The sequence below is a fragment of the Octodon degus genome, unplaced genomic scaffold, assembly GCF_000260255.1.
Source record: "Octodon degus isolate 3935 unplaced genomic scaffold, OctDeg1.0 scaffold00028, whole genome shotgun sequence".
NCBI classification, from domain to species: Eukaryota; Metazoa; Chordata; class Mammalia; order Rodentia; family Octodontidae; genus Octodon; species Octodon degus.
The window spans coordinates 13,839,629-13,853,797 of NW_004524604.1; positions in this window are offsets into that span (position 1 = coordinate 13,839,629).

Below are 14,169 nucleotides of genomic sequence, written 5' to 3' on the forward strand. Positions count from 1 at the left end.
TTTTTGGTATTTTAGAGAAGGGTCTATAGGGTTTTCAGGATCTCACTACTAGATCAGATTTGCAGTGATCTGCCGATTTACAGCCCCCCAAGAGCTGGGATTACAGGCATACACCACCATGCCCAGTCTCAATTGTCATCTCAGGGCACCCCAGCGGCAGGGCAGGCATGGCAGGCCCGGGGATCGAACCCCCAGCCCCTGTGCCTGTTTGCAGGTGCTTTAATCCGCTGAGCTATTTGGCCAGCCTCAGGTGCAATATTAAAGACTATACCACGAGGCACAAACAGGGAAGCATCTCCTAGAATGAGAGTTTAGAAGCCTTACTTGAGAAGCCTTAAGAAATAAGTCAACAACATAGAAATTGTATGTGTCTTTCAGACCCGGTGGGGTCAAAGCTGTGAAAAATGTGTATGGGGGAATATTCCATCCCAAGACCCAGTAGAAACAAAGGATGCAAGTGAGAAACACAGTACTTTGTACCAAAAAATATGTGCGCCCTGAGATATTAAAAAACTCCGAGAGATTAGATTCTGTCCTTGAACAAGGAAATCATATATTTGAAGAACATGCCTTCCCATTCAGCTCTGTTGCCGGTGTGCTAAAAGAAACAGTAATTCCTCGTGATTCAAATGATTCTTCTGCATTTTCATGCTTTGTCTATACCTCACCAAAGCATCTTCTGCAGGCTTGGGAAATTTGGAAGCTCACTGGAAAATTAGAAACAGCGCATTACTGAGCCAGCAAGTACGGCAGGGAGTGAAATTAAGTGCCTTAGGGTTGACGGGATAGCTCAGTGGACTAAGCACCTGCTTTGGCAAGACCAGTGACTAGGGTTCGATCCCCGTTCCTGCAGGCCACACTGGTCCTGCCCCAGGGCACGCTGAGCAGCAACTGCGTCTAGGTGTGGTGACTCACACCTGTAATCCCAGAGCTGGGGAGGCTGAAAACATGAGGATCATGACAAGTCTGAACTGCATAGTGAGACCCTGTGCCAAATACATAAATGAAAAAAGAAAAGAAATGAAATGAAATGTCCTTCCCAATCTATAATATCTGCAAAGAATGAAGCTAAAATGTGTTCGAGAAATCACCAATATTTTTAGAAATTTTGATGCATGATTAGAAAAATCAAATTATATCCCAGACAGAAAAGATAGCAGCTCTCTCAAACTCTAAGTACAGATTTATAGATATGCATTTCTATGTTATATTTGTGGTAGAAATTAAAATACACAAAAATCACATAACCTTTATTTTCACAACTCAAATTTATTGCTTTTTTGTAGTTCTAAGTCATAATCCCTTTAACTGATAAAAATACGTGGGGATGAAACTATGATTCATTATATTTTTATTTCTCAGATTAAACAATTCTTTCCATTCTATATACTTTGATTTCTAGCCTTTCTCACTATAGTTTGCTTTGGAATCTGTGGCTTGCTTTAGAAAAAGAAAATCCTTTTTAATAAAAATTCTTAGACAAATTCAATTGAAATTTTAGTGTGTTTTGTATCCTATGACAGTTTTTATTACTTAAGTCAAGTGAAAATTGTATGTAATATGGGGCTGGGGAAATGGCTCAGTAAAATAAGTACTTCCCTGGCAAGTGGAAGGGTCTTAGTTCAATCCCTGGTTCCACCAAAAAAAAAAAAGGATTTTAGGGCTGGGGAGATGGCTCAGTGGAATAAGTGCTTCCCTGGTTCCCTGACAAGTGCAAGGGCCTGAGTTCAATCCCTGGTTCTGCAAGAAAAAAAAAAAAAATGTATGTAATGACATGTGATTCCTCCTGACTACATTACATGTAGATGTTACAGATTTAAGTAATTTAAATTGAAGTAGTTATGCAGTCTACATATTCTTAGGGAAAAAAAAAATAGGTCGATGAAAGGTTTCTTGAAAAAGGAAAAAGGGTTTCTAAAGGAGACATTATTTTATAAGTAGCTTCCAAGTATGAGTATCATCATACTAATACCATCAAAATGCATTTTCTGGGAAAATTCCATTTAATTGCAGATATCTGGTTTTTAAACACCAATTACATCAGAACTATAGAAGATGACCACTATTAAAAGTTGCTGTGTTTCGTGAAGCAAAACTGAAACATAATGAAATTATTTACTTTGTAAGTGTGCAAAAGCTGGCACTAAGGCATATCATGAGACTCCAGGCTGAACTTGTGTCACACATTTATCATCTAATTTTTTAATTTTATTTATTTTTATCATGTGTCTTCTGTTGAATATATTTACACACTTAGGTTGGTTACATTTGTTTTTATTACTTTTTCCATCCTATACATTTTATTTTTTTAACTTTTTAAATTAATATGCTGTATATTGTTATCTTCTTAGTGGTTATTGATAGTACAAGATGCAGACATGATATCCTGTCCAAATACTATGACTACAAATCTTTCTTCTCATTGAATTAAGAAATAGTAGCTGCATATTTATCCTAATTATTTTGTATATACAGACACAAAATGGTCCTTTCTTTGTATCCCATTTTATTTTTAGTTTTGTTAGAGATGGATATTCCATTGCCATTTAAATATTGTAGGTACATGAATTCAGCAAAATAATCCAATATAATCCAGTAGGCCATAATAGTAGTGGGTTATCCATAGGACTGGCAATGTTTGAAGTTGTTGACTTGAGCCTTTTACAGCTTAGCATATTAATATGGCTTTATTTTTATACTTCATTTTTATAGTTTTCTGCTGGATGGCTAAGACCAAGATAAAGCAGGACCTAATAACAAGAAATGTAGCTTTTGTATCTCATAAGATCAGTCAAATCCCCTCAGAATTTCTTCTGAAACTCTGTACCACAGTTTGTAGATCCTTTGTCAGTGTCAGCCATGTGGATTAGTCACAGCCATTGTTTGACCAATTTGCTCTCTGTGAAAGCCTGAGAGAATGTTTTCTCTCCATGTGACTCTCCTTAGGCACACTCTATGACATCTTTCACATTGCTCTGTGGCCCCATAATCTTGATCAGAAAATTTGGGACACAACTGAATTACATGATGTTACTGTATAGGTTCTCCTATGTCCTAAGTCTTCACTGACCTTGAAAGGCTAGGGACCAAATGTTGGCTATCCTTGCAGCTCTTCTTTTTCTCTAATTTTTTGGTCTGCAAACTTAGGTTGTTAACCATCCAGAAGAGAAGCTTATTATTACCCTACAACATATGCAGTTGGGTTTAACCTCGCTATCTGTCTAAATATCATCTAATTTCAAAGTAACCCTCATGGTTAGATGGCCCCCAAAGCCTCACGTGTTCATTGGTGGAGCTGTGGGAAGGTTACTGGGTTACGGGAGTCTGACACTTACCAGGGGACTCTTCCACTGATGAATTTATATCCAAATGTGATTTATGAAGGGAAGCCTGATTTATAGGATGGGTCACTGGAGGAGTGCCCTGGAAAGGTCTGTCTCCTCTCCTCCTCCCTGGATTCCTCTCTCGGCATATTTCCTGTCATACCATGGGCAGGCTTCCCCTGCCATGTCCCTCTACTCTGCCTCGAAGCCAACTAATTATGAACTGAAACCTCTGCACACTGTGAGCCATAATAAAAATTCCCTCCTTTCAATTGTGGGTATTGGGAATTCTGTCTCAGAGAAGACAGTAACTGAGATGGTAACACTCAAAATAATTATTATTAAACCAAAAGGAGGAAGGCAAAAAAAATAATGTTCGGGTGGTTATGTATAAAGCTCCCTTTTTGGTTCTCAAAGAGTCTGCCAGGTGGTCCTCCAAAGTTATGTAACTTGGCTGATTTTTCAGAGAGTTCTAGTTTTTTATATACCTTCAAACATAAGACTATGAGTGGGCAGGCAATGCCGGAAGGAAAAGAACTTTGAAATACATAGAATGAGAATAGGAAAGCCTGGAGAAGAGGTGTCTCTTCCTTTGAATACATTAGCATTCTCAAAAATATTATATACTATTCTAACTATAAAAGCAATACATATCCATTTAAATCTTTCCTCTAATGAAAGTGTTTCTATAGTATTGTTTCCATGAAGGTTTTCACAGTTACTCTAGTAGCAGGCAATGCATAAGCCTGAAAATTTCTCTTTGAAAAAGCTTAAGTTACATAGGAGTAAATATTTTTTAATTTAGTTGAACAAACCAAATTTGGAAAATACTTCTTGGTTTCTGTAATAATAAAGGTTATTTTAGTAGACCATTTCATTGTCCTTTCTAAAGCTAAATTTAGCATAATCAAATAATTAATAATTAATGAGTATCAGTATTTCTGCACTTAGCCCATATTTCTGAGTTATTTGAAAGTTTTAATGCATATCATGTAAGTATATTGTATATTTCTATGTGCATTAGCAAGCACATAGAAAAATATTAAACAGCTCTTATTTTTTACATGAGCAGGCCATTCAAAGTCCAGTGATGTATTATATGTGCTTTTATTAAGTTATTCAGACTGGGGATGTAGCACAGCAACAGAGCACCTGCCTGGAAAGCCCAAGGTCCTGAATTCAGTTCCTAGTACTAAAAAAATAAAGTAATGCATTTTTCATGCTGCAGATGGCAGCAACACTTCACATTATGACCAGCACCGCACATCATGCGAGGAAATGTATAAAAATAAAATTTCCATTGAGTGTTCACTTTGTTCTCTCTGTAATTTAGAGAAAAAAATGCTAATTTTGTGTGTATATGGTTAAATATTTTTGTCATTTTATCAATCAAGAAACAGACAATTTTTATTGCTGCACACCAGAAAATGTTGGTAATTACTTCTTTATTGAGTAGATACAAGGCAATTTAGTGCCTGCATATATTATTATTTTTTGATGGAAGCCAAAGCAACACTAGTTTAACAAATAAGAAAATTAAAACCATTATACAACAGGTTTCCAGATCTAATTTTCTATTTGTTACTTAAAAACTAAGCAATCTTTACACAAAATCTAAAGTTATTTAAAAACTATACAGAAAAGTGCCTGCTTAGGCAGGCACAGGGACCAGGGCTTGATCCCCATCGTGCTGTGCCGGCCCCACCCCCAGGGCCCGCCGAGATGGTATTGAGACTGGACGTGGTGGCCTGTAATCCCAGCACTTGGGAAGCTGAAAACAGGAGGATCGCTATGAGTCCGATCTACATAGTGAAACCCTGTAAAGCCTGTGCTAAACACATTAAGTAAATAAATAAATAACTATGCAGAAATGCAGAAAATATCTTCACTCTGTTCCTTTGTATGACAGGTCTTGGTCACTAAACTTACATATGCATTGAAGTCAAATCTCTTCCCATTTTGGCGACTTAGGTTCATCAAGCAAGGCTGAGCAGGTCAGACGACGAATATAAAGACCCCGCCATTTTAAAATAGGCTTTCAAGATAATACTATTATGAGAACACAAAAGCATGATGAATAACCTATGCACAATTAGAGTATAAAGTCAGAATAAAGGAACAAATAGCAGTATAAATACAGAGAAATCAACTTTATAATGAATAGGTTATTTCTAATATAGGCTAAATTTTTATATTTTAAGTCACTTTTAATATGAATTTCCAGGGCTGGCCAAATAGCTCAGTAGATTAAAATCCCTGCAAGCAGGCACAGGGTCCAGGGATTTGATCCCCAGGCCTGCCTCACTGGCCCTGCCCCTGGGGCACAATGAGATGGCAACTGAGACTGAGCGTGGTGGCGCAGGCCTGTAATCCCAGCTCTTGGGAGGCTGTAAACAGGCAGATCACTATGAGTTCAATCTAGTAGTGAGACCCTGAACACCCAGTAGACCCTCCCCTAAAATTTCCAAGATTCATTCCAAACCAAATAAATCAAAATCTTTAAAACTGATACCTGGGCATTGTCTACTTTTTTTTTTGGAACTGAGGATTGAACTCAGGCCCTTGCACTTGCCAAGGAAGCCCTTATTCCACTGAGCCATCTCCCCAGCCCCCTACATTGTATACTTTATTTTAAAAATTACCTATAAATATTTACCTAGTAATTATAATGTGCCAAGCATTTCACTAACAACTTCCTTTCCAATGTTGACAAAATAACAAATTTTATTAAGTTTGCATCTCAAATTTGGCATTCTAAAGCTTCAGGAATAAAGCTCTAGTTTACTTGTGCAATCTTCCCAATACCCTCAGCCTCTCCTAGTAGCTTCATCTCACTCTGGGATCTCTGTACCTATCTCTAGTTCATTCTCTTTAGCCCATATTTCAAATGACCTAAATGATTGCAAATCAACAATGATGGGGCCGGGGAGATGGCTCAGTAGGATAAGTGCTTCCCTGGCAAATGCAAGGGCCTGAGTCCAATCCTCGGTTCCAGGGGGAAAGAAAAATGATAATGGCATGTTATAGTTTGTGTCTAGTTGTCCTCCCCACAAAAGTCTCATGCAGTCATGAGGGTGGTGTTTAGAGTTTGTGATTAATTCATAATCCAATGCTGTGATTATGGGTGTGAGTGCTTCTGGGATTATGGGGGTGAGTGCTACACCTGCCCTGGGGCAGATAGCCTGAATACTATTCAAGGAAGGGAGAGAAGCTTGCTAGCTGCAGCAGCTGCTGCTCTTCCTTTTGCTCTTTGCTGTTTTCCACCTCCATGAAGTGCTGCCCTCTGCCATGTCTACCTTGGAACCAGATGAGTATGGATTGAAACCTCCACTAACTGTGAGCTCAATAAATGTTTCCTTCTCTCATTCTGGGTGTCAGGTATTTTGTCCCAGCAACAAGTGAAAAGTAACTGAGACTGACAGCATCTTCTATTTTTCAGAATTTTTCAGAGTACAACAAAACCCTTCCATGAACATTAATAAGCTGAGTCAGATCTCACAGAATAACAGATTTCAATTATCCCTAACTTTGGAGATGATCAGGGAGAGCCTGCATATACTGAGAGCTTAAAAAATGACAAAAATACACATTACAAATTACATGATTTACTCGATGTCCTATTCCACAAGGTGTTGGGTTTTTTGGGGTTTTTTTTATTCTGTACTAGTCTCTATAAAAAGACTTTATATACATACAAAAATGTTTGGCAATGGCAAATTATCTAAAAAATTATGGTTCACCCAGAGGATAGAATTCTTTTTTTTTTTTTTAAATGAGATTGTTGGTCAGATGGCAGATAGAATGCATAGAAAGACAAGATGGAAGAAAGAAGCAAGTGAATTTGTATAAGTGTTCAGAACTGTGAACCGCTGGTAAACTTAAACATTGCTCAGCACGTGTGTGTGTGTGTGTGTGTGTGTGTGTGTGTGTGTGTGTGCATGTGAGGAGGGGACTAGAAAAGGCTAATTGCTTCTTTACTACATACTGGCATATGCACCAGTGTGTAAGTCACTTACAATTCGTATTAGTTTTCTTTAGATACCTGCTTAGAAGAATGACAACACGGGCTGGCAAGATGACTCAGTGGTCTAAAGCACCTGCTCAGGCAAGCTCAGGCAGGCGCAGCAGACTGCAGTTCAGTACTTGGCACCACATGCCATACCAGCCCTGTCTGGGGGGTGGGGTGCTGAGGAGCCAAAAAATAAAATGACAACAGGCAATGGGTCCACTTTAAAATATTTTGAATGCATGATGTACACTTCCAGAAATGTGGAAGAAAGAAGCTGCTAGCTGCAGCTTAACATATCTGCTTCCCAGAGGAATTTCAAATATTTGACAAAGATGTAAAGTTCCTAGATCCAATTCTGAGGAAATCGTATGACTGACACCAACTCAGTGTAGAACTTACATATTTCTTCTGGAAAAAAAATTACTTCTTCCCTGGGGCTTTTCTGAGCTTCTTAGTCAGGTAGCCCTAAAAATATGCTGTTCTAGACAGGAAGAACGTATGCTACAGCACAGATCAAAAGAATAGACATAGAGTGAAGAATAGGGAGATGAGTCCTATGATTCGTAGCTACCAAGTCCATCCATCACGGGTGAACTATGATCTTCATAACTTCTCAGAATGTATGTAAAGAACTAAAGGAACTTATATGTTTCAAATCTTAGTAGCAATTAAAATGTACAAACAAACACTGCAGGAGAAAGCCCAGAGACATAAGGATGCTTATTCTATATGGAAAGTGATAAAAAGATGCTTTCGAAGCAACATGCTGATGAATAAATGAATATTTTATTCACTGAGTAGTTGCAGTATAAAAATGTCACTTTTGTTTGATACCTGCATTTCCAAACCACTGAGTGACAGTATTATTGACACAAAGGCTAAATATGTGGTCTCTGTCCATGTTACAGAGAGAGAAAAAAAAAAGGAGAAAAATATGAAAAGTTTAAATTTCCCATTTTGAATACCAGAAACAAGTAAGCGACTGTCAATAAGTTTATGAAATATTGTAAAATATACATTTGTAAGGTTGACAGCTAGACAGAGGTCTAGTTAAGAGTCCCAGTTCCACACCAAAAGTAATACTTTTCATGGCTATGTTGTACGTAGGGAATGCCATGTAAGTTGTATCTTGTTAGTGAAACAGCCTTCAGTCTACTAGTGCATTCAGCAAAGCATTCACTTATCTGGAAAAAAAATGAAGATGCTTCTGGATCTACCTTTTTCCTGTCAACATAAGCTGCTACTTGGAAAAATAACAAATGATTTAACAAGGAGACAATGTACAAAGGATGGAAACTCACAAATAATAGAAGGAAACTGGGCCTGTGATGACAGGATGGAGAGTGTTTCCAGTTGTGAGCTAGCTATCTCCAGGAATCTTCCTGAGATTATTAATTCATTTATTGTTTAAGACACTAGCAATTGTATAAAAATAGTAACATGAGAAAATAGCACTAGCCACCAAGACCAGGCATGGTAGCACATACCTGGAATCCCAGCACTGGGAGGCTGAAAACAGGAGGGTCACTATGAGTCCAAGCTACATAGTGAGACCCTATACCAAATCCATTAAAAAATCATAAAAATGAACATTTTTCCTTATGCAAAACATAATATGGTGTAGGATAAATGGAAGAAAATGATGAAACATGAAATATGACACTGGAATTAAGCATGAGAAAAGAGCTTTCATATAGGATAACTATCTTTTAAAAAACATGCAAAACACACGAACAAAAATTTAACTAAAAGTAAAGAATGAATGGCCAGTAAAAATAAGATATGTGAAAAGTATTAAGGGAATATCATAGAATAGTTTCAAAAGTCTCAATTATTCACTTTCATCAAAGGCTCAAGAAAGCAATGCTCTCTACACACCTCTTAGAAGAAGGATAAATTAGTGTAATTCACCAGGGGAAATGTCCTCAAACGTAAAAAGTGTATTATATGTAAATGCTGAGCAAGCAACATTGTTTCTTGAAATGTATCCTGTAAGTAACAGCTACATACCAGCAAACCTTTAAAAGATGTCTATTCAGGGTGTTTGTCATGACATTGTTTTAATATTCACAGTAAAATAAATGGAGATTCTAAACCTACATCAACTGTGAATTCATTGATAATTGTTCATATAAAGAATAGGAATGTGCTTTTATAAATTAAGCTAGCCAAATAAAAGAGGGTCAGGGAGGAAGAAGCAAATATAAAAATTAACAACATTATATGTTATATTTTATTTAAATGAAACACAAGTTAATTTTTTGAAAGTGTACAAACTGTGATGAATTTTTAGAAAATAAAATAAGTATCTATTTGTAGAAAGCAAAGATAAAAAGGCTATTCTTCACTTGAAAATCTAAAAGACTATTTTCCAAAATAGTAAGTATTCCACAGTAGGATCAGGCAATAGTACTTTATATATTTTCACTACTTACATTTTCTAAATAAATTTTAGACAATAATGCATTTGATAACTATGTAAATAGATCTGTATACATAAATTATTTGTATAGCCTATATTTTGAAATACTTGAACAATAATCCATTTGATTAATATAGAGAAAATAAAGATATTGACAGATAATTAAATACTTAAGAGTTTTAATTAATTGCACGGAAAAAATGAATGTTCAGACATTGCTAGATGCTTCCTGTGTAAACTAAGCAAAGCTCTACCTTAGCAGTTAGGTACTGTGATGCACATTGGAGTCCCAGCGCTCTGGATGCTGAGGCAGGAGAGTTGCTATGAATTCGAGACCACATGGAGAGTTTAAGCTCAGTCTAAACTATACAACAAGCCTCTATCTCAAACAAACAATAAACAAACCAACACAAAATAAAAATACTCCATCTTAGAATCCAAAAAACAGGGGCCAGGGAGATAGCTCAGTAGAATAAGCACTTGTCTGGCAAGTGCAAGGGCCTGAGTTCAATCCCTGGTTCCACTGGAAAAAAAAATAAATAATAATAATAATAGAATCCAGAAAAACAGTTTTCCCATCTGCTCACTGGTAGCAAACCTTGTTCATACTTGGTCTCCTGCTCCCAGTCCTATTCCTGGGAGAAATTTAACAGAAAAATGGACACACATAGCAGAGAAAGCTGACCACCTCGCCATTCTCCCACTCTTTAAAGTACAAGGAGGGAAGAAAACAAAAGTTAGAAAAGGAGCTCATCGACGAAGACACAAATATAAAGCAGGGAGTAGAAGAAAACATTATAAACAAATTACACTATAAAATTGATTAATATACTCATTAAAGAAACAAAGGAAGCTCTGCAAATGGAAAAAAAAAAAATGCACACTGTGTTCCTGGAACAGCAAAAGCTTAGTGTCATGGCCTGTAGAAAGTTGACCTTATATCGGAGCTCAGAGTTTTACCTTCCTGTCTAGAAAATAATTCAATAATAAACAGAATAGTTAATAATTTAAATATTAATATTTTAGGGCCGGCCAAATAGCTCAGCAGATTAAAGCACTTGCAAAACAGGCACAGGGGCTGGGGGTTTGATCCCTGGGCCTACTGTGCTGGCCCTGCCTGCGGGGCACTCTGAGAGGGCCATGGAGACTGGGCGTGGTGGCGCGCGCCTGTAATCCCAGCTCTCAGGAGACTGTAAACGGGTGGATCACTGTGAGTCCGATCTGATAGTGAGACTCTGAACACCCTGTAGACCCTGCCCTAAAATGCAAATAAGTAAATATTAATATTTTAATTCTTAGTAGAGACAAATATTTGTAATAAAGATATCGCTATTCAAAATAAAAGATGAGCAGATGCATCTAGATTATAAAAATTATAGACCAATTACTAGGCAAATTATACATAAACCTTTGGTGACTGTCTTTGCAGACATAAATTTAGTGACTGTCCTGCGCATTTTACACTTTTGCCAAGAAGCAGGAGCCAAATTTGTACAATAGAAGAAATAAAAACCTGAGGCTCTTTTTTCTATTTTGTTCCATTGTATAAAAGAAGACTATAAATGTGCGATCTACATAAATGATCCATAAAACTGGGCTAAATACTAGACAGGCTGCTGGAGCTTTCCTAGCAGATCAATTTTACTACTTCTAAAACAAGTGGAAAATCCTAACCAACGAATACATGAGAGAACTTTGTCAGTTTTGCAGGCTAGCTCCGGGCCACACCAAGCCGCCGGTCTTGGGTGCACGCTGGTCACTGTGGCGCTACCAGCATCAGGGTGGAGACTGGTACAATGACGTGAATCTCCAGAAGTGAAAAGGCAAAGCTCCTCACTGCAACACGTAAGAAATATGAGAGGAAAAGGAGACAGAAAGTCCCGGTGGGTAGGCTAAAATATGCGGTCTGGCAGCGAGAGCCCCGCAACTGCCAGAGACCTGGCACAGAAACATTGCGGAAAGAGAGAACAGAAGAGCCTGAGGAGCGTGAAGAATGGGGTCTGGTCAGCTAAAATGCTTAAAACTTCAGAGCAGGAGTGTCCAAGGAACACTGCCATTTGTGAAGAGCATTGTGATGGGAGAGTAGGGCTTTGCAGTGGAAACAAGGGTGCCATTGCAAACTAGGGATATAGATTTTTTTAAAAAGTGGAGGTAAGCAGAAGTTCTTAAAGACCAAAATGAGGAGGAATGCAGTAGTAGTTTGCAACAGTGATTCTTGGCCCTAGAGATTTAATAACAAGAGTCGTGTCAGTCCAGGGTTGAAGAGCTAGGCATGTGGATGGCAGAAACACTGAGAGCGGAGGAGTCTTCTGTGATCATGACAGTCCGATAACCATGCATGAGAATCTTTCTTCAGATCCTCCTCGCTTTTTTCAATCAGTGGCCCCATTTTCATCATGACAACATTCATATTTCTTTCAGGCTCAATTAAATCATAAAACAAAAAGAAAACAAAAAGCTTTCAAATAGTGAGAAGGAAATCCCAACAGATTTGAAATTCAGTTCTTTAGCACTACCACATAATGCCCCTCATTCAAAAGTAAATAATGTAGAAACTAGACAAGATATCATGTATGCATCTTATACTATGAATAACTACTGTGAAGACAACAATATGCAATGTATTATTGTGACTGTCCTACTAATCTGTTTTGAAACTGTCTCATTGTTACTTTTTTCTCAATAAAATTAATATAAAAAATAATGTAGAAACTTTCAAGCCAAAATTTCTCATTCACTTTCATTGACAAGTGGATCCAAATCATAAAAGTTCCAGAGAAAGGATAGGCACAAAAGGTAACTGCTAACACAAATTTCTCTCCAGTAGTCAAGACGGAGGTCAGTGGTGTGAGACCTGTGGACCATGTGCCCCAGCAGGCTGTGTCACTGAAAGCTCAAGAAAGTTCACTGTCTCTGAAATAAGCAATACAAAATGTTGAGAGAGTAAAAGATTCCAGCAGGGTGGGACTTCTGGGCCACTTTGCAAACCTGACACTTTCCTGAGAATCTTCATCAAGGTTCTCTGCACAACCTCATTACAGGTATTTTCTTAGGATGAAGCCAGATCTTATGGACAGCTGAAGGCCCCCCTCTCCCCTCCCATCTCTCCCTGCCCCTCTTTGCCAGACTCCCAAGGAACAGCTGTAACAGCACCACCAACAGCAGCTCCAGCAGTGGCCTTAAAAGGCAGTTAGATGGAAACAAACAAATCAGGGAAAACACCCTTGTCCTGGCATGAATGGCAGCCTCACTCTCAGTTGTAGTCTGTACTGGTTACAGGAAACCAGACAGAACTAACTTTAATAAGGCTTCCACGAATGATTTTCTCCTGAAATTTCAGCCTTTAGAGCCTTCCTGTTGACATCTGATCACTCAGATAGCTCCGGTTTGTGAAATCCCATCAAGAACACAATATTATTGAACTCATAACCCTCAATTTGTTCTGTGCCATTAGATATTCTGGTAAGCTGACTGTTGAAGTTTTCACCACACTCAGGATACCTCAGTCATTCAAACAGTGAAGAAGTGGAACAACTTTATAGTGATCCTTTATTTCTTGGATAGTTCAGTAATACAGCCCAAGTCTGTCCAGCTGCAGCTCTCTGATTCATGGCCATTTCCAGCCTTGACAGTACCAGCAGAGTGCTGTTCATTACTCCACTCAACAGCTGAGACTGTCCCACCAACATGAACAGTACCTTACCTTTCAGCACTCTGGCTAAGGCGCCAGCAAGTGTTAGCCTCATAAGCACAGAACTGTCCCTAGGTCTTCACACTGCTTCTCGCCCCAGTTTAGACATGGGAAAGACAATCCTTGGCAAATATGGAGCCCTGGAATTGGAAGAAGAAATGCTGATCTTGGACTAAGTTACTCTTTACTCATGAAAATTGAAATTGAGGGTGAAAAGAGAGTTTTCTCATCTGGAACATAGTAGGCTCATTTATAGAAGATGCATCTTCCTATCCCCTGACATTTCCATGTCTTAAAAACAGAGTAAGTAGGACAGTCTTGTATCACTCCCTTCTTTAAGACCTTTCACTTAATTGTAATAGGACATTTGCTGGTGGGCTTTTAGAAAAAACTCTCAACTCAGCCCAATCTGAAAATCTTAACTGGTTCACCTTCCTACTCCCTGTTTCTTCCATGTTTCATTTATCTATATGCATACAAATCTGACATCACTGAGAAAGATTTATTTATTTATTTATTTATTTATTTATTTTCAGAATTTGCAGTCTAACCCAGTACTTCACAGAAGCTAAACAAGTACTGTATCTCCAAATTACAAACCTTTAAGTAAATTGATAAGAAAATGCAAACTCCTGGGCATATGATAATTCTATTAGTTTATCAAGTTTGGTTTGGTTTTTCCAAGTTCACAATATTATGTGTGAGGATCAGTTTTGGTTTTTTT